The 11,009-nt window shown below is 47.1% G+C and overlaps 1 pseudogene; it reads right to left on the bottom strand.

The window, feature by feature from the left end:
• Window positions 1-686: 686 nt before the first annotated feature.
• Window positions 687-8,734, bottom strand: LOC105041724 (sphinganine C4-monooxygenase 2-like; annotated as a pseudogene).
• Between the last annotated feature and the right edge of the window lie 2,275 nt (window positions 8,735-11,009).

Here is an 11,009-nt window from a genome sequence, read left to right as displayed (position 1 = left end):
TTTTATCTATATAAATTAATAAATTAAGTAAATTTATTATTTTAGTTGTATATATTAATTTTTCTCTATTAGAATAAGAAAAGAATTAACAAACCAAGAGAGGTATATTTATGTTAAGAGTTTTTTGCATGTATATCCTTTCACATATTCAAATTTACATGAATATCCTCATAAAATTACTATTTGCATATGTGTATTCTTATAATTTTTTTTACACATCTATCCATAAGGATATTTTAGTCATTTTAATTTTAAACCGTTAATTTTTAACGGTGTTAGATGATATGAGTACATATGCAAAAAAGGATATTTTATGAGGATATACATGTAGATATCAATTTAAAAAAAATATTTATATAAATTTAAATATTTTAAAAAATATATATGTAAAAAAATTTTAATAAAATTTTTTCAAGATGTTCTTCAAGACCTTGGCCAGGCCACCATTGCATTCAAGGTGTTGGATTCTATGAGCTTCACAGCTGCAATAGAAACCCAGACATATTGCTATGTCATTGGAAATGTCATAATGATAAGTTAATAATACGTTTTCTTTATTCATTGCAATATAATAAGGATTCGTTCTGTCATAAAAAAAAAAAGTACAAATGGTGTGGAATATTACACTCATATGGATTCATTTACAAGTATAGTAAAAGAAAAGGCAGTAATTCCCATCGACAGCTCTAATCTTTGATTGGCCGGGCTTCGAAGCCTCCTTCCTTTCTCTTCTCGAGCGAATATGGCAGGTATGTCCCAAGAATTTTGTCCCACGTGACAAAGGAGGGCTGCGAGAAGTAATATTTGTTATTGTTGGGTGAATATCTGGTCAGGACATCATTTTTTAAAATTTTTTTGGTACTACACGATGTAGTAGGAAGAAAAAAAAAATAAAATAAAAATAATCAAAATATATGGATCAACCACAAAAAGATTTACCTCTACGGAACATGCAAACTGCATTATGAAAAAAAAAAATTATAAGAAGAGATCTCACCCTCAACCCTCGTACACCCAATTTCTCTCTCACAGAAAGTTCTCCCTCATAAAAGCTCTTTTTCTTGGAAGACCCTCCTGAACCTTTGAAGCGATCACTGTCCGCTGTTCAGAAGCCTCCTACTCCTTCTCTCACAGCGTACGGCTCTCTCTCTTCTTCACGGTTCCTGTTTTTTGATTTCTGCGGCCGTACGAAGCCAAAACGAGCCACCACCAGTTACTGTTTACCAGATCAGGGGTTTTAAAGACGTTAAAACTCAATTAGATTAGGTTTAAGACTCCTAATCATGCCCAAATAACCTCCTCAGCAGTTGGATTACGACTGCAACATCCCAGAGCCGTCCGATCGTGACTGGTCCATGGAATAGTATCGTGGACTGTGCGAAACATATGGGAAACACCCATGCAGTCCACAGACCCGATCGTGGACCGCCCGATCCATGGTGGATTAGGAAAACCATGCCTCAGCGGTGCCTGGGCCTGGGCTGGCCCGCACGCACCGGTTTGGGCCGCGCCCGCATGCCTGGGCTAGGCCGCGCACCCCGTGCCGCACCCTACGTGCCTGGCTTGCACACTGGGCGGCGCCCCGCCGGCGGTCCTCCATCACCTCGGATTGCGTGCCAACTTCAAAAGCACGTATCTTCTCCGTTCGAGCTCCGTTTGGGGTGTTCTTGATCTCGTTGGACTCCATTTTTTGTCACGAATCTTGCTGTGGGCTCAATATAGATCAAATTTTGAGACATCAAATCCTAACGAACTCCACCTCGACTCGATATTCGGTCTCTTCCTAACTTCGAGAGCTTCTGGATCTCCTCGTCCTCATGCCCTGGGGCAATCGCCTACTGATCATGGATGGGCAAACATGGGAGTCGAGCCAGGTCGCTCGATCCCATCTCCATCGTATGCTGTGCTCCTTCTGACCTGAGACCTACTCGGGACATCGTCCTGCGGCAATAAGAATCTCACATTGCAACGTCGCCTCTCGTCTTCCCGAGTCTCCTGTTTCGTACTCGATCCACCTCCATCTGGAGCTCCACCTCGCTCTGGGCTCCACTTGGCTCCCGAAGCTCCACCTCGCACTGAGCTCCCAGCCAGGTAATAATATCCTCTGCTCCCCTTTTTTTCCTCCAGTACAATCCTATCGCCGCATAGCACCCTCAGGATTCCTCCATCAGCTACCATCCTGTAGCCTCTTGAATCCAGTCTGCTAAGTGAGATAAGATTCCGTCTGAAATTGGGTATGTATCGGACCTCTCCTAATCTCCTTACTGCACCATCATGTGTCCTTCAACTGACCGTCTCGAAGCCTCTGATCGCACAACTCGATCCATCGGGCAGATATACAGTGCCTTCATTGTTCTCCAAGGAGTCAAACTGCTCCTCTTTGCAATATACATGATAGAGGCATGTAGAATCCAATATCCATTGCTGGAAAGAAGTAGATACCTCGTCAGATATCTTCAGGATATCTCTATCTGAATTGCTGCCGGCCGTCATTACAGCAGCCACCATCTGATTTTTCAGTTGAGGATAATCTCTGGCTAGATGCCCCAACTCCTCACATCAGTAACACCTGATTTTGCTCAAGTCCCTTCTGGACTTGGACCACACTCATGATTTTCTATCGCTTCGTCTACCACCTCTTGCTCCTCTAAAAGAAACCAAAACTGAGCTTGTTAGGATTTGACACCTCGAGATTCAGCCCACATTGAGCCCACAACGAGGTTCGCGGTGAAAAATGGAGTCCAACGAGACCAAGATCACCCAAAATGGAGCTCGGATGGAGGAGATACGAGCTTTTGAAGTCGGCACGAGATTCGAGGCGACGGGTGGCAGCGGTGCGGCCGCAAGCGGCGGCGTGGGGGACGCGCGACCCAGGCCCGCGGCCCAGGCGCACGCAGGACCGCGCCCGGGAGCGGGCCGGCCCTACTGGCCCTTTGCACCGGTCACCGTGGACCGGGCGGTCCACGGCTGGGCCTGTGGACCGCGTGGGCGTTTTCCACGCGTTTCACACGGTCCACGGTACTATTCTGTGGACCGGTCGCGATCGGACGGCCCAGAAAGTTTTCGGTGACGATCTGACGGTTCAAGAGGTTGATTTGGCTTATTTAGGACTCTTAAATCTAATCTAATTAGGTTTAAACCCTGTTTTAACTAAAGGCCTGTGGATGAACAGTAAAGTGTGTGGTTCGGTTTTTTGCGCGGTACGAAGTCCGTATGGAACCTAAGAGAAGAGAGAGGCGGAAGCGCTGAGAGAGAAGGAGCAGGAGGCTCCTGGACAGCGATCGCCAGGCACTTCAGGAGTTCAGGGGGTCTTCCAAGAGAGAGAAAGAGCTTTTATGAGGAGAACTTTAGGTGAGAGAGAATTGGGTGTACAAGGGTTGAGGGTGAGGTCTCCTCTTGTAAAATTTCTTTTTCATAGTGAAGTTTGCATGCCCCGTGGAGGCGAGCCCTTTTGTGGCTGATCCACGTATTTTGATTGTTTTTCTTTTATTTTGTTTCTTCTTTCTCCCTGCTGCATCGCGTGGTATTGAAAAGATCTTGGGAGGTGGTGTCCTGGCCAGACATCCACCCAACAAGTGGTATCAGAGCAAGGCGGTACAAGGATGCAGATTGCAGTGGTGGTGAGCAAGACTGAAGATGGAAAAGACAGGAATAATCAAGATGGAGATCAACAAGTTCGATGGTAAGAGCAATTTCTCCTTGTGGCAGACAAGGGTGAAGGACGTGCTCATCCAACAGGGGTTGATCGATGCTCTCTTGTGTGATGAGAAGCCGACCACCATGGAGGTGCGGGATTAAAAACGGCTACAGATACAGGCAGTGAGTACCATCCGCATGTACCTGGTGGATGAGGTGGTGATCCATGTGCTGAGCGAGACTTCCCCGACGGTGCTGTGGTCGAAGCTCGAGGAGTTGTACATGGCGAAGTCTCTCACCAACACTCTTTTCCTCTGGAGGCAGTTTTACCAACTGCGGATGACTGAGGGACAGAGCGTGTAGGAGCATTTGAGCCACTTCCAGAAGATCCTCACCGACCTTCTCAGCGTTGGCGAGAACGTTGAGGAGAAGACCAGGACGCTGGTTTTGCTGGCGTCGCTTCCCCCTTCGTACGAGTCCTTGGTGACTGCTCTTCTAGTGGGGAAGAGCACTATCAAGATGGACGAGGTCACTGCGGCGATACTCCAGAACGAGGTTCTCAGGAGAGAGAACCCAGCTTCGAGCTCAGGTGGCGGTAGCTCAGCTTTGGTGGCTTTTGGAGGAGCAGGAGGCGGTAGACGGAGTGACAGGAGATCGCAACGAGGGCGGTCTAAGTCCAGGAGGGACTTGAGCAAAACCAGGTGTTACCGGTGTGAGGAGTTGGGGCATCTAGTCAGAGATTGCCCTCAACTTAAAAATCGGACCGTGGCTGCTGTAGCGACGGCAGGCAACGATTCAGATGGAGATGTCCTGGAGATATCTGACGAGGTATCTACTTCTTTCCAGCAGTGGATATTAGATTCTGCATGCCCCTATCATGTATGTTGCAGAGAGGAGCAGTTTGACTCTCTGGAGAACAGTGAGGGCACTGTATATCTACCGGATGGATTGAGCTGTGCGATCAGAGGAATTGAGACGGTCAGCTGGAGGACACATGACGGTGCAGTGAGGAGATTGGTGAAGGTCCGATACATATCCGATTTCAGGCGGAATCTTATCTCACTTAGCAGACTGGATTTGAGAGGCTACAGGACGGTAGCTGGTGGAGGAATCCTGAGGGTGTTATGCGGCGATAGGATTGTGCTGGAGGGGAAGAAGGGGAGCAGAGGACATTATTACCTGGCGGGGAGCCCAGTGCGAGGTGGAGCTTCAGGAGCCAGGTGGAGCCCAGAGCGAGGTGGAGCTCCAGGAGGCGGATCGGGCACAAGACAGGAGACTCGGGAGGACGAGAGGTGACGTCGCAAGGTTAGATTTCTATTGCCGCAGGATGATGCCCCGAGCAGGTCTCAGGTCAGGAGGAGCACAGCATACGACGGAGATGGGATCGAGCAGCCTAGTTCGACTTTCATGTTTGCCTATCCATGATCAGCAGGCGATTGCCCCAGGGCATGGGGGCGAGGAGATCCAAAAGCTCTCGGAGTTTGAAGGAGGCCGAATATCGAGTCGAGGTGGAGATTGTTAGGATTTGACGTCTCAAGATTCAGTCCACATTGAGCCCACAACGAGGTTCGCGGCGAAAAACAGAGTCCAACGAGACCAAGATCACCTGAAACGGAGCTCGGATGGAGGAGATACGAGCTTTTGAAGTCGGCATGAGATTCGAGGTGGCGGAGGACCGCCGGCGACCGGCGGCGGCGAGACCGTAGGCGGCGGCGCGTGGGACGTGCGACCCAGGCCCGCGGCCCAGGCGGGCGGGCAGCCCAGGTGGGTGTGCGGCCCAGCCTGGCACGCTGCCCAGGCGGGCGCGCGGCCCAGGTGCGCGCAGGCCCGTGCGCGGGAGCAGGCCGGCCCTGCTGGCCCTTTGCATCGGTCCACCGTGGATCGGGCGGTCCACGGTTGGGCCTGTGGACCGCGTGGGCATTTTCCACGCGTTTCACGTGGTCCACGGTACTATTCCGTGGACCGATCGTGATCGGACAGCCCAAGGAGTTTTCGGTGACGATCCGACGGTTCAGGAGGTTGATTTGGCTTGTTTAGGACTCCTAAACCTAATCTAATTAGGTTTAAACCCTATTTTAACTAAAGGCCTGTGGACGAACAGTAAAGTGTGTGGTTCGGTTTTTTGCGCCTTTCGAAGCCCGTACGGAACCCAAGAGAAGAGAGAGGTGGAAGTGCTGAGAGAGAAGGAGCAGGAGGCTCCTGGATAGCGGTCGCCAGGCACTTCAGGGGTTCAAGGGGTCTTCCAAGAGAGAGAGAGCTTTTGTGAGGGGAACTTCAGGTGAGAGAGAATTGGATATACAAGAGTTGAGGGTGAGGTCTCCTCTTGTAAATTTTTTTTTTCATAGTAAAGTTTGCATGCCCCGTGGAGGCGAGCCTTTTTGTGGCTGATCCACGTATTTTGATTGTTTTTCTTTTATTTTGTTTCTTCTTTCTTCCTGCTGCATCGCGTGGTACTGAAAAGATCTTGAGAGATGGTGTCCTGACCAGACATCCACCCAACAGAGCTACCACCACCTGAGCTCGAAGCTAGATTTTTCTTCCTGAGAACCTCGTCTGGAGTATCACCGCGGTGACCTCGTCCATCTTGATGGTGCTTTTTCCCACTAGAAGAGTAGTCACCAAGGACTCGTACAAAGGGAGAAGTGATGCTAGCAAAATCAGCGCCCTGATCTTCTCCTCAACATTCTCACCAATGCTGAGGAGGTCGGTGAGGATCTTCTGGAAGTGACTTAGATGCTCCTGCACACTCTGTCCCTCGGCCATCCGTAGTTGGTAAAACTGCATCCAGAGAAAAAGAGTGTTGGTGAGAGACTTCGTCATGTACAACTCCTCGAGCTTCGACCACATCACTGTTGGAGAAGTTTCGCTCAGCACATGGATCACCACCTCATCCGCTAGGTTCATGCGGATGGTACTCACCGCCTGCATCTGTAGCCATTTTCAATCCCACACCTCCATGATAGTTGGCTTCTCCTTGCACAAGAGAGCATCGATCAATCCCTGTTGGATGAGCATATCCTTCATCCTTGCCTGCCACAAGGAGAAATTGCTCTTACCATCAAATTTGTTGATCTCCATCTTGATTGATCTTATATTCTCTATCTTCAGTCTTGCTCACCACCGCTGCAATCTGCGTCCTTGTACCACCTCGTTCTGATACCATTTGTTGGGTGGATGTCTGGTCAGGACACCATCTTTCAAAACCTTTTCGGTATTGTGCGATGCAGTAAGAAGAAAGAAGAAACAAAACAAAAACAATCAAAATATGTGGATTAGCCACAAAAGGGTTCGCCTCCACAGGGCATACAAACTTCACTATAAAAAAAAAATTTTACAAGAAGAGATCTCACCCTCAACTCTCGTATACCCAATTTCTCTTTCACAGGAAGTTTTCCCTCACAAAAGCTCTCTCTCTTGGAAGACCCCCCTGAACTCCTGAAGTGACCACTGTCCGCTGTCCAGAAGCCTCCTGCTCCTTCTCTCACAGCGTACGGCTCTCTCTCTTCTTCATGGTTCCTGTTCTCTGATTTTTGCGGTCGTACGAAGCCAAAATGATCACCACCAGTTACTGTTCACCAGATCAGGGGTTTTAAAGATCTTAAAACTTAATTAGATTAGGTCCAAGACTCCTAATCAAGCTCAAATAACCCCCTCAGCCGTTGGATCATGACCGCAACATCCCAGAACCGTCCGATCGCGATCGATCCATAGAATAGTACTGTAGACCGCATGAAACATGTGGGAAACACCCATGCGGTCCACAGATTCGCCGTGGACTGTCCGATCCACGGTGGATCAGGAAAACCAGGCCCCAGCGGCGCCTGGGCCATGGCCGGCTTGCGTGCGCGGGCCTAGGCTGCGCCCGCGCCGGGCGCCTGGGCTCGAGCCGCGCCCCGCGCATGCGCCTGGGCCGGGCCGCATGCCCCACGCCGGTCCACGCCCTGCGCGCCTGGCCCGCGCGTTGGGCAGCGCCCCACCGCGCGTGGCCGCGCTGCCGCCGCTTCGCCGGCGGTCCTCCGTCGCCTCGGATTGCATGCCGACTTCAAAAGCACGTATCTTCTCCATTCGAGCTCCGTTTGGAGTGTTTTTGGTCTCGTTGGACTTCGTTTTTTGTCGCGAATCTCGCTGTGGGCTCAATGTGGATCGAATCTTGAGACGTTAAATCCTAACAGCTATAATAAAGCTGATGGTGTGCATTATGATATGCACTGTTGTTGCTAAAGAACACATAGAGGATGTTCCCGAGAAGCCATAGTCCACAATGGTCATCCACAGTCTTGATGGTGGCAAAGGAAAAGAAGCTGATGCCGGTCCGAGTAGTCATGCCAGATACGAGGAAAGATAGAGCACCACCGATGGTGTCAAGCAGAAGACCCTCCAAGGGGTGGTTTTATAGAGCTCCAGAGGCATAGGGGACGACGAGGGTGTGGTGCTTGGAGCGGATGTGCTTGTGCAAGAACTTGTTGATGTGCATGTATGTGAATGAAGTATTGCCACGTGTCAAGAATCACCATGGCGACCAAGAACTGGACTGCTATCATGAGCAGGGAGGGTTGAGGCTTTGCAATTGCACTATCATCACGTATGACCTACATGATATCCACAAAAAAAAAAAAAAAATCATTTAGTACACTAAGCTGGCTATTCAATTCCATGAAACATTGGCAACAACAATGCTAAATGACATATTTTAAGTGCAAGTGTGACAAAGTGAACTAGACACTAGCGACTAGCTCCTAGCTGAAAATGATGATGATGAACATGATGAGATCGATCAAAGGTTCACGAGAAGAGAACAATAATTACGTACAGTGAATAGGAGTAGTAAAACTGCGATTTGGAAAGCCTGCTGAACAAGCACTCCCTTGACAACGGTCCATTTGGGGACAATGTTCTTCACATCTTCCTCAGCCTTCGTGTGCAATCGATAATTCTCCAAATCACCTACTGTGACATAGATCTTCGAGTATATCCAATAAACGGCGATTGGAACAAAGGTGCCCAGCATCTCATCTGATACTGTGAAGGCCATGGGAATGGGAGAAGGAAAATTAAGGAGGAGAGCTATACAAAGGAGTTTTGTTAGTTAGTTTTGAGACCTTGGTGCGATTGTATGAAGCATTGGAGGAGCATCGTCCTCTTTATATATATAGATCCTGGAGGAGCGGTGATTTCTCGGTCTCGGAAGACGGCATGCGATGACCGATATAAAAATATATAGAGGAGAAGTTTCCAACTTTGGTATTGTACGGCTGTCGATGGTTGAATTGAAACGAAGTCTATACTCTACGCTACGTTTTCATTTACATTTACATATAAAACAAACGTGTTTATGCCGTTCCAGAAGAATTATATGTTGGTTGGTTGCCAGGTCTCTCTATTCAATATTAGATTATGCTTGTGGGCTGCAGAGCTTCGAGACGAAAAAATATATACCTTCAAAGGAGACGAAAAGATAAAGTTTACTAGCGGGTGTTGACGGCGAACAAATCAAAGTCTTACAATCCACTGAACTACTAATTAATAGAATTATGCACAATTCTGACAAACCGGGATAGGGAGAACATTTTCCATCCAAATAATTGATGCTCCAAGGGCATTCAAAACTTGACTACTATCAGAATTCAGAACCGCTGCATATAGTCAAACACGTGGTCGGTGCAAATATCTTTAATTTTGAAGGAACTCCATTATAATAAAAATAGATTTTAGTCACCACTTCTAGTGGCGGCCGTAAAAATTTAGCTATCATGTAGCATTTCTAGAGGTAACTAGAAAATTTTTACCGACTTATTGTGGATATAACCTGGACCAGGACCATGCCATTGACTTGCATGCTCCATGTCCAGACATGCTATAGCTAGACCCAAAGAAGTCAAGTTCCAGTTGGTTTGGCTTGGGGACTGGGCTAGCAAGTTGGCTCATGCTAGATGTCATGAATTAAAGGAACAAAATCTGTGATGTTCCTCACTCGTTTCTTTATGCAGTTTCTTGTCAGATATGGCGCTATACCATTTTTTTTAAGAAGAAAAAAAGGTACGGTAGTGCTAGCATGAGAGGGTTAGAACTTAAAATTCCTTTAAAAACCACTAATTATTGTGGATCGTACCAATTCGCTATATCTGAGAAGGAACTGAGAGGGTGTTAAGTGCAGTATGGTTTCATGACATGCAGTTGGTTACAAGTTTTTGTTTATTGAAAAAATATGATAGCAATGCTTACATTAAAAAAAAAAGAAAAGGAGGGGGGGGGGGGGGGGGGTGAAAAATAGGATGGAAATGCCACCACCAGAGTTTGAAATTCGAGCCTCACTTAAGCGAAGAGAATTATAGTCAGAAACTTACGCTTTTATCCAATCATTCATGACAATGATGCAGTGCGTGCATGTTGTTATGATTGAGAAAGCACGGAAAGTTCAACCCCAAATTAGAGAGGATTCATGCTCCCAAACTGGACAATATAAGGCATTAGTTTGATCAGATCCCACAAGATACATAGCACAGCCATGGTTGATTCTTTGTGCCAATCAGAAGTAGGACCTCACCTGTATTGATGGTCATGCAGCGCACCGGTGCTTGTTAGACATCCATTTGCACCTTTATCTAGAGGTGACAATTAATTAAAGCTGAAACGTATACCATATCTGTTGACTAGCTGTTGGAAGGAAAGAAATGCCAAATTATTCCAGCAACAAATACGGATCATCTCCATTAATAGCTGCTGAATCAATTCAATATTTTTATGATTGATCCTTATTTTGTAAGCGGATGGATTTGATTGAGTTTGACGGAGCCTAGATTAAGATCAGAGGCTCTTTTGCTGGCATCAATGATAGATCTTTCACCAACCTCCCTCATCATTGCAACACCCAGACACTTCTCATTTTCCAACTTCAATCTGATGCTGTCCTGTTTCACTGCTCAGTAACCTCGGTTTACTTTATAGATTGTGGTTTGTCGCTTGTTTTTATATCTTCTTAATTATTTAATTTTTTTTTACTCAAAAATTATAATTCTTTTCTGACAACTCTTTCATACTTTTATTGAACTCTTTTAATAAATTTGGGTGGCCGCCCTATTGAACCTCGCCTTAATATCAAAAAAGAAACATGCACCATATCTATGTTCTCTCTCTGTGAGCGCGCGCACACGTCGCCGCCCCCTCTCCATGGTACCAGGCATAGCCAGGCAGTCAGGCCTAAACAAATGCACAAGAGTATCTTATAACATAACCAATTACACTAATTACCCAGTCTATCCGCAGTGAAACTTGCCTCGGTTACTTGTTATGATTGCAATAACTTACATGGAGGGTCCTTGAGGAGAATAGCTTTACCGGTGACAACGGAAACTTGTTGAAATTTTACCTTGTAT

Source organism: Elaeis guineensis, chromosome 3 (assembly GCF_000442705.2).
Source record: "Elaeis guineensis isolate ETL-2024a chromosome 3, EG11, whole genome shotgun sequence".
NCBI lineage: Eukaryota > Viridiplantae > Streptophyta > Magnoliopsida > Arecales > Arecaceae > Elaeis > Elaeis guineensis.
This window is presented reverse-complemented; position numbering and strand designations above follow the sequence as displayed.